The sequence below is a fragment of the Aegilops tauschii genome, chromosome 6 (assembly GCF_002575655.3).
Source record: "Aegilops tauschii subsp. strangulata cultivar AL8/78 chromosome 6, Aet v6.0, whole genome shotgun sequence".
NCBI classification, from domain to species: Eukaryota; Viridiplantae; Streptophyta; class Magnoliopsida; order Poales; family Poaceae; genus Aegilops; species Aegilops tauschii.
The window spans coordinates 10,599,614-10,613,898 of record NC_053040.3 but is presented as its reverse complement, the minus strand read 5'-3'; the positions used below and the strand labels follow the sequence as shown (position 1 = coordinate 10,613,898).

The 14,285-nt window shown below is 43.9% G+C and overlaps 1 long non-coding RNA gene across 1 annotated transcript; it reads right to left on the bottom strand.

The window, feature by feature from the left end:
- Window positions 1-9,935: 9,935 nt before the first annotated feature.
- Window positions 9,936-13,881, bottom strand: LOC109783090 (uncharacterized). The gene is made up of 2 exons (XR_005759037.3): window positions 12,504-13,881; window positions 9,936-12,426 (listed from the first exon to the last, which is right to left on the bottom strand). It is a non-coding gene; the product is annotated as an uncharacterized lncRNA (long non-coding RNA).
- Between the last annotated feature and the right edge of the window lie 404 nt (window positions 13,882-14,285).

The following is a 14,285-nucleotide window of genomic DNA, read 5'->3' as shown; positions in this document are numbered from 1 at the left end:
CATTGTAGGATGAAGCGGCCCGGACCGACCTTACACGTACGCTTACGTGAGACAGGTTCCACCGATTGACATGTACTAGTTGCATAAGGTGGCTAGCGGGTGTCTGTCTCTCCTACTTTAGTCGGAACGGATTTGATGAAAAGGGTCCTTATGAAGGGTAAATAGAAATTGGCAAATCACGTTGTGGTCATACGTAGGGAAGAAACGTTCTTGCTAGAAACCTACAAACCACGTAAAAACTTGCAACAACAATTAGAGGACGTCTAACTTGTTTTTGCAGCATGTGCTATGTGATGTGATATGGCCAGAAGATGTGATGAATGATATATGTGATATATGAGATTGATCATATTCTTGTAATAGGAATCACGACTTGCATGTCGATGAGTATGACAACCGGCAGGAGCCATAGGAGTTGTGTTTATTATTTTGTATGACCTGCGTGTCATTGAATAACGCCATGTAAATTACTTTACTTTATTGCTAAACGCGTTAGCCATAGAAGTAGAAGTAATCGTTGGCGTGACGACTTCATGAAGACACAATGATGGAGATCATGATGATGGAGATCATGGTGTCATGCCGGTGACGAAGATGATCATGGTGCCCCGAAGATGGAGATCAAAGGAGCATAATGATATTGGCCATATCATGTCACTATTTGATTGCATGTGATGTTTATCATGTTTTTGCATCTTATTTGCTTAGAACGACGGTAGCAAGTAGGATGATCCCTTATAATAATTTCAAGAAAGTGTTCACCCTAACTGTGCACCGTTGCGAAGGTTCGTTGTTTCGAAGCACCACGTGATGATCGGGTGTGATAGATTCTAACGTTCGAATACAACGGGTGTTGACGAGCCTAGCATGTACAGACATGGCCTCGGAACACACGCAATACACTTAGGTTGACTTGACGAGCCTAGCATGTACAGACATGGCCTCGGAACACGGAGGACCGAAAGGTCGAGCATGAGTCGTATAGAAGATACGATCAACATGGAGATGTTCACCGATCTTGACTAGTCTGTCTCACGTGATGATCGGACACGGCCTAGTTAAACTCGGATCATGTTTCACTTAGATGACGAGAGGGATGTCTATCTGAGTGGGAGTTCATTAAATAATTTGATTAGATGAACTCAATTATCATGAACTTAGTCTAAAATCTTTACACTATGTCTTGTAGATCAAATGGCCAACGTTGTCCTCAATTTCAACGCGTTCCTAGAGAAAACCAAGCTGAAAGATGATGGCAGCAACTATACGGACTGGGTCCGGAACCTGAGGCTCATCCTCATAGTAGCCAAGAAAGATTATGTCTTAGAAGCACCGCTAGGTGATGCACCAATTCCACAGAACCAAGACGTTATGAACGCTTGGCAATCACGTGCTGATGATTACTCCCTCGTTCAGTGCGGCATGCTTTACAGCTTAGAACCGGGTCTCCAAAAGCGTTTTGAGAAACATGGAGCATATGAGATGTTCGAGGAGCTAAAACTGGTTTTTCAAGCTCATGCCCGGGTCGAGAGATATGATGTCTCCGACAAGTTCTTCAGCTGTAAAATGGAGGAGAACAATTCTGTTAGTGAGCACATACTCAGAATGTCTGGGTTGCACAACCGCTTGTCTCAGCTGGGAGTTAAGCTCCCGGATGACGCGGTCATTGACAGAATCCTCCAGTCGCTTCCACCAAGCTACAAGAGCTTTGTGATGAACTACAATATGCAGGGGATGGAACAGACCATTCCCGAGGTATATTCAATGCTGAAATCAGCGGAAGGGGAGATCAGAAAAGAACATCAAGTGTTGATGGTGAATAAAACCACCAAGTTCAAGAAGGGCAAGGGTAAGAAGAACTTCAAGAAGGACGGCAAGGGAGTTGCCGCGCCCGGTAAACCAGTTACTGGGAAGAAGTCAAAGAATGGACCCAAGCCCGGGACTGAGTGCTTTTATTGCAAGGGAAGTGGTCACTGGAAGCGGAACTACCCCAAATATTTAGCGGACAAGAAGAAGGCCGGCAACACCCAAGGTATATGTGATATACAAGTAATTGATGTGTACCTTACCAGTACTCGTAGTAGCTCCTGGGTATTTGATACCGGTGCGGTTGCTCATATTTGTAACTCAAAGCAGGAACTATGGAATAAACGGAGACTGGCAAAGGACGAGGTGACGATGCGCGTCGGGAATGGTTCCAAGGTCGATGTGATCGCCGTCGGCACGCTACCTCTGCATCTACCCACGGGATTAGTTTTAAACCTCAATAATTGTTATTTAGTGCCAGCTCTGAGCATGAACATTGTGTCTGGATCTCGTTTAATTCGAGATGGCTACTCATTTAAATCCGAGAATAATGGTTGTTCTATTTATTTGAGAGATATGTTTTATGGTCATGCCCCGCTGGTCAATGGTTTATTTTTGATGAATCTCGAACGTGATGTTACACATGTTCATAGTGTGAATACCAATAGATGTAAAGTTGATAACGATAGTCCCACATACTTGTGGCACTGCCGCCTTGGTCACATTGGTGTCAAGCGCATGAAGAAGCTCCATGTAGATGGACTTTTGGAGTCTCTTGATAACGAATCATTTGACACGTGCGAACCATGCCTCATGGGTAAGATGACCAAGACTCCGTTCTCCGGAACAATGGAGCGAGCAACCAACTTATTGGAAATCATACATACCGATGTGTGTGGTCCAATGAGTGTTGAGGCTCGAGGAGGATATCGTTATGTTCTCACTCTCACTGATGATTTAAGTAGATATGGATATGTCTACCTAATGAAGCACAAGTCTGAAACCTTTGAAAAGTTCAAGGAATTTCAGAGTGAAGTTGAGAATCAACGTGACAGGAAAATAAAGTTCTTACGATCAGATCGTGGAGGAGAATATTTAAGTCACGAGTTTGGTGCACATTTAAGGAAATGTGGAATAGTTTCACAACTCACGCCGCCTGGAACACCTCAGAGAAATGGTGTGTCCGAACGTCGTAATCGCACTCTATTGGATATGGTGCGATCTATGATGTCTCTTACCGATTTACCGCTCTCATTTTGGGGTTATACTTTAGAGACTGTCGCATTCACTTTAAATAGGGATCCGTCGAAATCCGGTGAGATGACACCGTATGAATTATGGTTTGGGAAGAAACCTAAGCTGTCGTTTCTAAAAGTTTGGGGATGCGATGCTTATGTCAAGAAACTTCAACCTGAAAAGCTCGAACCCATATCGGAAAAATGCGTCTTCATAGGATACCCTAAGGAAACTATCGGGTACACCTTCTACCTCAGATCCGAAGGCAAGATCTTCGTCGCCAAGAACGGGTCCTTTCTAGAGAAGGAGTTTCTCTCGAAAGAATTGAGTGGGAGGAAAGTGGAACTTGATGAGGTGATAGTCACCCCTTCCGAACCGGAATGTAGCGCAGCGCGGGAAAATGTTCCTGTGGTGCCTACACCGACTGGGGAGGAAGTTAATGATGATGATCATGAAGCTTCAGATCAAGTTACTGAACTTCGTAGGTCCACAAGGACACGTTCCGCACCAGAGTGGTACGGCAACCCTGTCCTGGAAATCATGTTGTTAGACAACGGTGAACCTTTGAACTATGAAGAAGCGATAGCGGGCCCGGATTCCGACAAATGGCTAGAAGCCATGAAATCCGAGATAGAATCCATGTATGAAAACAAAGTATGGACTTTGACTGACTTGCCCGATGAGCGGCGAGCCATAGAAAACAAATGGATCTTTAAGAAGAAGACAGACGCGGATGGTAATGTGACCATCTATAAGGCTCGACTTGTCGCTAAGGGTTATCGACAAGTTCAAGGGGTTGACTATGATGAGACTTTCTCACCCGTAGCGAAGCTGAAGTCAGTCCGAATCATGTTAGCAATTGTCGCGTACTATGATTATGAGATATGGCAGATGGACATCAAAACGGCATTCCTTAACGGCTTCCTTAAGGAAGAGTTGTATATGATGCAGCCGGAAGGTTTTGTCGATCCTAAGAATGCTAACAAAGTATGCAGGCTCCAGCGCTCAATTTATGGGCTGGTGCAAGCATCTCGGAGTTGGAACATTCGCTTTGATGAGATGATCAAAGCGTTTGGGTTTACATAGACTTATGGAGAAGCCTGTGTTTACAAGAAAGTGAGTGGGAGCTCTGTTGCATTTCTCATATTATATGTGGATGACATATTATTGATGGGAAATGATATAGAATTCTTGGAAAGTATAAAGGCCTATTTGAATAAGTGTTTTTCAATGAAGGACCTTGGAGAAGCTGCTTATATATTAGGCATCAAGATCTATAGAGATAGATCAAGACGCCTCATTGGTCTTTCACAGAGTACATACCTTGACAAGATATTGAAGAAGTTCAGTATGGATCAGTCCAAGAAGGGGTTCTTGCCTGTATTGCAAGGTGTGCAATTGAGCACGGCTCAATGCCCGACCACGGCAGAAGATATAGAAGAGATGAGTGTCATCCCCTATGCCTCGGCCATAGGGTCTATTATGTATGCCATGCTGTGTACCAGACCTGATGTAAACCTTGCCGTAAGTTTGGTAGGAAGGTACCAAAGTAATCCCGGCAAGGAACACTTGACAGCGGTCAAGAATATCCTGAAGTACCTGAAGAGGACTAAGGATATGTTTCTCGTTTATGGAGGTGACGAAGAGCTCGTCGTAAAGGGTTACGTCGACGCTAGCTTCGACACAGATCTGGATGACTCAAAGTCACAGACCGGATACGTGTATATTTTGAATGGAGGAGCAGTAACCTGGTGCAGTTGCAAGCAAAGCGTCGTGGCGGGATCTACATGTGAAGCGGAGTACATGGCAGCCTCGGAGGCAGCACAGGAAGCAGTCTGGATGAAGGAGTTCATTACCGACCTAGGGGTGATTCCCAATGCGTCGGGCCCAATGACTCTCTTCTGTGACAACACTGGAGCTATTGCCCTTGCGAAGGAGCCCAGGTTTCACAGGAAGACCAGGCATATCAAGCGTCGCTTCAACTCCATTCGTGAAAGTGTTCAAAATGGAGACATAGATATTTGTAAAGTACACACGGACCTGAATGTAGCAGATCCGTTGACTAAACCTCTCCCTAGGGCAAAACATGATCAACACCAGGACGCAATGGGTGTTCGATTCATCACAATGTAACTAGATTATTGACTCTAGTGCAAGTGGGAGACTGTTGGAAATATGCCCTAGAGGCAATAATAAATGGTTATTATTATATTTCTTTGTTCATGGTAATTGTCTATTATTCATGCTATAATTGTATTGTCCGAAAATCGTAATACATGTGTGAATACATAGACCACAACATGTCCCTAGTAAGCCTCTAGTTGACTAGCTCGTTGATCAACAGATAGTCATGGTTTCCTGCCTATGGACATTGGATGTCATTGATAACGGGATCACATCATTAGGAGAATGATGTGATGGACAAGACCCAATCCTAAGCATAGCATAAAAGATCGTGTAGTTTCGTTTGCTAGAGCTTTTCCAATGTCAAGTATCTTTTCCTTAGACCATGAGATCGTGCAACTCCCGGATACCGTAGGAGTGCTTTGGGTGTGCCAAACGTCACAACGTAACTGGGTGACTATAAAGGTGCACTACGGGTATCTCCGAAAGTGTCTGTTGGGTTGGCACGGATCGAGACTGGGATTTGTCACTCCGTGTGACGGAGAGGTATCTCTGGGCCCACTCGGTAATGCATCATCATAATGAGCTCAATGTGACTAAGGCGTTAGTCACGGGATCATGCATTGCGGTACGAGTAAAGAGACTTGCCGGTAACGAGATTGAACAAGGTATTGGGATACCGACGATCGAATCTCGGGCAAGTAACATACCGATTGACAAAGGGAATTGAATACGGATTGATTGAATCCTCGACACCGTGGTTCATCCGATGAGATCATCGTGGAGCATGTGGGAGCCAACATGGGTATCCAGATCCCGCTGTTGGTTATTGACCGGAGAGGCGTCTCGGTCATGTCTGCATGTCTCCCGAACCCGTAGGGTCTACACACTTAAGGTCCGGTGACGCTAGGGTTGTAGAGATATATGTATGCGGAAACCCGAAAGTTGTTCGGAGTCCCGGATGAGATCCCGGACGTCACGAGAGGTTCCGGAATGGTCCGGAGGTGAAGAATTATATATAGGAAGTCCAGTTTCGGCCACCGGGAAAGTTTCGGGGGTTACCGGTATTGTACCGGGACCACCGGAAGGGTCCCGGGGGTCCACCGGGTGGGGCCACCTATCCCGGAGGGCCCCGTGGGCTGAAAGTGGAAGGGAACCAGCCCTTAGTGGGCTGGGGCGCCCCCCTTGGGCCTCCCCCCATGCGCCTAGGGTTGGGAACCCTAGGGGGGGGGGAGCTTCCCCCTTGCCTTGGGGGGCAAGGCACCCCTTCCCCCCCTTTGGCCGCCGCCCCCCTTGGAGATCCCATCTCCTTGGGCCGGCGCCCCCTAGGGGGCCTATATAAAGGGGGGGAGGGAGGGCAGCACACAACAGCCTTGGGCGCCTCCCTCTCCCCCTGATACACCTCTCCGTCTCGCAGAAGCTCGGCGTAGCCCTGCCGGAGACCCGCTACATCCACCACCACGCCGTCGTGCTGCTGGATCTCCATCAACCTCTCCTTCCCCCTTGCTGGATCAAGAAGGAGGAGACGTCACTGCACCGTACGTATGTTGAACGCGGAGGTGCCGTCCGTTCGGCACTCGGTCATCGGTGATTTGGATCACGGCGAGTACGACTCCGTCATCCACGTTCATTGGAACGCTTCCGCTCGCGATCTACAAGGGTATGTAGATGCACTCCCTTCCCCTCGTTGCTAGTAGACTCCATAGATGCATCTTGGTGAGCGTAGGAAAATTTTAAATTATGCTACGATTCCCAACACGTCGTTTTCAGCAAGGTCACGAAACATATCCTTGTCTCCGGTCATATGATCAGTACATCCACTATCAAGGACCCATTCCTTTCCTCCAGCCATGTAGCCACGAGGATTAGCCATAAGACCAAAGTGTCTCATAGACTCATCGAGATCAAAGTCACTATCATCAACCTCATCATAGTATCCGTGTTCAACATTGTCTTCTGATGGATCAATTCCTAGAGAGAGTGATTCATTAGATAAGTGATCATCACAATGGTTATCTTTATGGATTTTAATGACTTCGGAGATGATATTACTAATGATTCCAACATCTCCTTTGGCACGCATGAGGTTAGTAAGCTCAAATAGACAATCACCAAACTTAGGATCATTGGAATTCATCTTGCTCAAGGAAATAGACTTATGAAGGATTTCATCTAAGTTTTGCAAGGAATAATTTGGAAATCGTTCCTCAAGAAATCTCCATATAGTGTAGGCACGGTCAAGAGTAGGTAAGCAACCAATCAAGTTTCTAGCCAAACCTCTAGTGAGAAGATTAACAGTTCTAAGGTTGCGGATCATGTCAATGGACTCATCAAGGGTAGGATGCAAAGCATCAACATGAGGTGCACAAGGGCTAGTAATATACTTGTTCAAATGATATTCATTGAAAACCACAAGCATCTCATTTTTTCACTCATGAAAGAACTCTCCATCAAGTATAGGCATTCTATGTCTAAGACTCCCCAACATAGACTCGTCCATCTTCCTCCAATGGTGACTAAACCAAGGCAATGGAGACCAATGCTCTGATACCAATTGAAAGGATCAAGAAGAGACATCTAGAGGGGGGTGAATAGACTCTTAGCAAAGAAAAGTACCAGTTTTTAAATTCCTTAAGTTAAGGTGGAGTTTTAGCACAAGTTTAAACATTCACGATACATTTCAAGCAAGCATGGCAAGAGTATATGAGTAGCGGAAAGTAAAGCATGCAACTTGCAAGAATGTAAAGAGTTGGGATTGGAGTGTGCAAAGGGAATTGGAGACACGGAGATTTTTGGCGTGGTTCCAATAGGTGGTGCTATCGTACATCCACGTTGTTGGAGACTTCAACCCACGAAGGGTAACGGTTGCGCGAGTCCACGGAGGGCTCCACCCACGAAGGGTCCACGAAGAAGCAACCTTGTCTATCCCATCATGGCCATCGCCAACGAAGGACTTGCCTCACTAGGGTAGATCTTTACGAAGTAGGCGATCTCCTTGCCCGTACAAACTCCTTGGTTCAACTCCACAATATTGACGGAGGCTCCCAAGTGACACCTAACCAATCTAGGAGACACCCCTCTCCAAAAGGTAATAGATGGTGTGTTGATGATGAACTCCTTGCTCTTGTGCTTCAAATGATAGTCTCCCCAACACTCAACAAATCTCTCACGGATTTGGATTTGGTGGAAAGAATATTTGAGTGGAAAGCAACTTGGGGAAGGCTAGAGATCAAGATTCATGTGGTTGGAATGGAATATCTTGGTCTCAACACATGAGTAGGTGGTTCTCTCTCAGAAAATGTATGCTGGAAGTGTAGGCACGTTCTGATGGCTCTCTCCACGAACGAAGAGTGGGTGGAGGGGTATATATAGCCTCCACACAAAATCTAACCGTTACACACAATTCACCAAACTCGGTGGGACCGAAACAGAAAACTCGGTCAGACCGATTTAGTTCAAAATGTGAACTTTAGGCTTTTCGGTGGGACCGATGTGCTAGGGTTAGGGTAAAACCTCATCTTGGTTTGACCGATTACACAAACTCGGTGGGACCGATTTTGGTAATGTGCTAACCAAAGAGTTGGTCAAGCAAACTCGGTGAGACCGATTACATATCTCAGTGAGACCGAAATTATTGCAACAGGAACCAGAGAGTTTGCAGGACCATCTCGGTGAGAACGGGATCCCATCAGCGAGACTGAATTGACTAGGGTTTCTGGCAGTGGTTATGTCAAGTAAACTCGGTGGCGCCGGATAGATCAAATTGGTTGGGCCGATTTTGACTTTAGGTTTGGGACATATGTGGATATGGTAAAGTGGTTGAGGGCTTTGGAGCATATCACTAAGCACTTTGAGCAAGCAAGCCATTAAGCAACACCTCATCCCCTTTTAATAGTATTGGCTTTTCCTATCAACTCAATGTGATCTTGGATCACTAAAATGAAAATGTAGAGTCTTGAGCTTTTGAGCTTTTGCCAATCTTCTGTCCTTCGCATCTTGAAGGGGTTCCACATCCTCTTGTCCACGCCACTCCACTGTTGAACTCATCTGAAATATACTAGGTAGAAGTATTAGTCCAACAAGAGATATGTTGACATTAATTACCAAAACCACTCAGGGAGCACTTGTGCTTTCACCGGGAACCCCGGATCAGAGGATGGCGGCGCTCTCCCTCATGAGGGCATTATTTTGGAGCAACTACTGGATGGAGGACGTAAGGAGTGGAGCGGTGTGCATCTACCGTGTTGACGACGGTGAGATTCGGCGGTGTGGCGCAGTGGGGTCCCAGTGATGGACGTGATGGATTCATGCAGGGAGGTGGCGCTGTCTGGCGCCATGGTGTCGTCGACAGCAGGCCTGGCAAGGTCAATGCGTCAATACCGGCTCTGAAGATGGATCAGTGGAAGATGGTGGCGGCGGCTTCTGCAGTGTGCACGTGCGGTGACCACTGAGAGTGCGCCGGACCGGTGTGTGCCTCAGACCTGGCAATGCGGCTTGGTTAGGGCCTCCGGCATTAGATGTTGATCTTTGGTGTGAGGTATGGGTATACGGCTCAGATAATCTGCACCCCCTTCTACAAGTTGATAGGAATAGCGATGGATTTTGCCGAGATGGTGACTTCAGACTTGTTGATGCATTGCTTTGTATGGTCTTGATGAACAATTAATAAAATAACTAGTCGTGAACCCGTGCAACTGCACGGGCTAGCATAAAAAAAAACTAAAAAAGCATGAGTATGACAACATGTGAAAGTAGTCCTTTGTGATATGTAGGGGGAAACAAATAATGTCATTGCAGGATTTCCTCAATCACTAATTAACTATAATAAAGGTGCAATCTTTAGCAACAAAAAAAAGACAAATAACATATAAATCAGCTACATATAGGGATATTGTCTTGCATGGTATAGTTAGAAACGAACCAAATATAGTAGTAACATCTATTTTCATGAACAAACCTAGTTTCTTGTAACAACTCACAGCCCAAGAAGGTCTCCTCTAAAAATAATGGGTATCCTGATAGTACTCCTATGATTGATTGTTAGTTTTAAGCATAAGAAATCAGTTTAAAATTATAGATGAGATCCAAATATTTTCATGATACTCGATGTGTTTAAAGGTGTTATCAGAGGAATCCCGTATACAATTTCTCCAGTTCTGAAGCACAATGGATTTGAACCTATATTTTTGTGCGAGAACCTTTCGATCCATTCATTATTTTTTTGTGCGAGAACCTTTCGATCTATTAATTATATATTTCTCCAGTTCTTTTTTTGCGAGAACCTTTTGATCCATTCATTATTATTTTTCCTCGAGTTCTGGAGCACAATGGATTTGAACCTATATTTTTGTAAACTTATTTATGTAGTTTATTTTTTGGCAATAGAAAGTGAAACTCAAATAGACTATTAATAATTTTGAATAAAATTAATTCTTGCATACTGAAGCGGACTCAATTAAGACCTACAGAAGCATAATTTATCTAGCGTGTCAACTAATAAGACAAAAAATATCGATTACGTAGTTTTCCTTTAATTTCAACATCTGCACCACAAAATCTTTCTATTAAAATTCCTTGGAATCAATTAGACTTTTAGAGATTAAGTTTCATGAACTTGTGCCCTCTAAGACAAAATAGCAAAATATATTTACTCTTCCGCTTTTCGTTATAGAATTACATTCTTTAATTTAATGTAAAATAAATGACGGGAATTGTATATAAACCATATATATCATTCGTATGTTGCCTTGGAGTGAATCTCCAACTTATAGGCATAGATCGTAATATAATTTTTTAACTGGTTGCAATTGCTCCATCGTAAGGCATCACCTTTACGGGCTACCATCCACACCATTTCAAAAAAGACAACCATCAGATACCCTCGCAAAAGGCCATCAATTTAATATGTGGCTAGATATTAATAGTTTTAAACTACTATTTTTTATTGGTAACATGACGAAGTCGATCCTTTTGTCCACTATATACCATCTGATATATTATACTACTGTTGCTATATAGAGATTCACCATGATTAGGTTGCACAGAAGCCTCAACAACTAATGTCATCAACATGAAAAGATCAATTAGCCACGTATCATTCCATCCTAATAACCTCCTCCATTAAGTTGGTTTATGTACGCATGTGTCCCTAGATCAAAGCAATTTCAAACTGTATGGATTGTTATTTTACATTTAATATCATTTCGACTTACAAAACACAATAAGTGTTTGAAACTGTAGTTTTCAGTCCCCGAATATCTGAATGTTTCTGTTTTCTTAAACTATATATGGTATCTGACCCAACTAACGTGCTGAAAATTTTCTACACAAAATATAGTATACATCTGAATATGGCATCAAACGGATTTTTAGCAGAATATATCAATACATTTGTATATGTTTTAAGAATCATAGAGCATAGTGATGGTTGCCATTGTCACTTCTTCTTATATAATATAAAAGAAGAAACAAACAATAATCACAATCCATGTAATAGCAACATAGCTGGGATTAAAAACTGTTTATTATTTCTGAAAGAAAATCAAAAAGTTTGGTAAGAAAACTCATTAATTCCTTTGAAAAAAATAAATGTATGGCTGAACCACAACAAAAGGCATGATTCAGTCCCAGGGTTAGCTAAGATCCCATGTCCAGAGCACTTACCGGTGTAAGCATCTATCGCTCCGTCAGTTCCCATCTGTCCGTTGTCCCTCTTTCCTGCATGAACGACATGCTTGCAATTTCTGTTTTCCGGCACTCCTGCTTCCCCCCTTCAATCTGCATGTGTTGCCTCTAATGGCCGTTCTCTTGTGTGACTGGACACAACCGGTTAGCTGCCACCAAGGCATGGGAGACACCCGACCAAGTTTGCATGGCAGAAGAGGCCGTGGTCGCTGTTGAGACTTGGGAACAGCAACATATCTTAGTTCTTCTGGAGTGGCAGCATGCTGTCCGAATAACCACCTGGGAATCATCTACAGCATGAAAACAAAGCAATTCACCATGCAAACATATCTCATTGAGAAGGAAAAATCAAACCAATTTAGGTACTTGTGATCTAGCGACCTTAAATCAACAGATTGGCTTTGCGCGTCTACTTATAATAAGAGTGGAGATGCATAACCTAGAATGACCTCGGCGACTTCGGACAGATAAATCTCTCTCCAGCAGTCCTGTAGTAGGTTTTAGAATTGTCAATGCTCCACATACGGGACCAGCAGCATCTACTTTGGAAGACCATCGATTACATCTTACCCTACCCTGCATGAACCATCACCATCGTTAGATTGTAGCCTGGTGAGAACATGGAAGTCAAAGATATTAGGTAGACGATGGACCTGATAGTTGGCTCTTTTTAGATCAGAAGCATTGATGGAGTTTTGAAACTGAGGGCAGATGAGTAGAAGGTTTAATCTTGACCTTGCAGCCTCGCATGTGGATATAGGCGGCACAGTAGGAGCCGTCGTTGGTCGCCCATGGCCATCGAGTTGGAGCTGACATTGTGCAGGGATAATCTCCGGGCGAACACGGATTGGAAGGAGACTATGATTTGCAACTTTTTTCTTTGAGGTAAAGAGGGAGAGAGAGAAGAGTCCCATGCCACTAAGATCCTAATTGGAGAGAAAGGCGACTCCATGGGGCTGTCATGGAATTGGGACCCTAAAGGCCGAGCAGCATCTTTTTAGTTGAAAAGCTGAGAGTTTTTTTTTTAGTTGAAAGGCCAAGCAGCTTATTTTGCGTGCAAAAGGCCAAGCGGCTTGTGGAGATTAGATGCGTTTATTTTTTTTTGGATCATGTACGGCTGTTGGACGGTTACCCAGCACGTACCGAAGTAGGACTCTTCTATAAACAAAAAGGAGTAGAGTCTCCTATTTTATCTTGTGATTCCAGCCATACGTATAGAAGTAGGACTCAATATAATTATGTGTACGTGTAATCACAAAAGAAACAGGAGAAGAATTGTCAGAAATCCTTTTTAACGTGACTGCCTTTTCTTTTGCATCCAGATAATTTTTCTGTCCCCATTAACCGCTCATATTGTCTACTTAAATCTGGCCGTTATAACTCGGTTCCATCAGATTAACGGTTCCTATTGTCTAATGAAATCTGGCCGTTATAACTCGGTCCCATCAGATTAACGGCTCCTATTTTCTAATTAACGTGGTAATTTTTTGGTATAGGTATATATAGGTATAGAGGTATAGATAGATAGATAGATTGCATGCATTGTCCTGATGCAGCCGGAGGTCATCCTCCTTTTCAAAAAAAAAAGAGAGATAGCACTGGTTGATTTGTACCACTGGACTCTATGGTACGAATGATTCCCATTTGTGTTATGCAAGAGATGATGCGTTACGTGGATTCTCTGTGATAATTGTTCACCAATGATGCACTATTATAAACTACAAACTACTCGAGAGCAAGCAAGCAGGCAAAAGGAATCATACAGATCGTCAGGAGTGTACTACTATGATCATTGATCATGATCTTGTTCTTATATATCGGCATGTCAAATTGCTTTTGCACTGCCTTAACAAACAGAAAATAGAGAGAAGAAAAAACGGTCTCCTGAGGAGAGGATACTCCAGCCACTCAGTTCACAAGGCAATTATCCACTCCCCTCAAATTGGGTTTCAAGGAAAAACTAGAGCCAAAGCCAATTGTCCACTAATTAACAGGTCCCGTGAGGAGAGGAGACTCCAGCCACCCGGTTCACTAGGCAATTATCCACTCCCCTCAAAATCAATTTCAATATATGACAATTCATGCGTACTCCCTCTGTAAACTTTGAGTGAGACATGTGTGGCTTATCACACTAGTAGCGTCTGGTTCACCAGGCAATTATCCAGAAAATCTGGCGCCAAAAATAATCCCATGCTGCCATGCATGCTTGACTCAAATATCCCGTCAACTCTTTCTTTTTGAAGGCCAGCTCATGAATAGCCAGGTTTTCTTGGCAGTATCTGTTGGTTCAGTCCCGACGTCCAGTACTTTTCGACGATAGGCGGCGACCGACGACAGACGACGAGGAAGCAACGCTGGCTTGTGATAGACCACCCTCAGTGTAAAGCTAGCCTCAAGCTAGCAATCTATCCTTCCGTGAATGTGTGGTACTAATA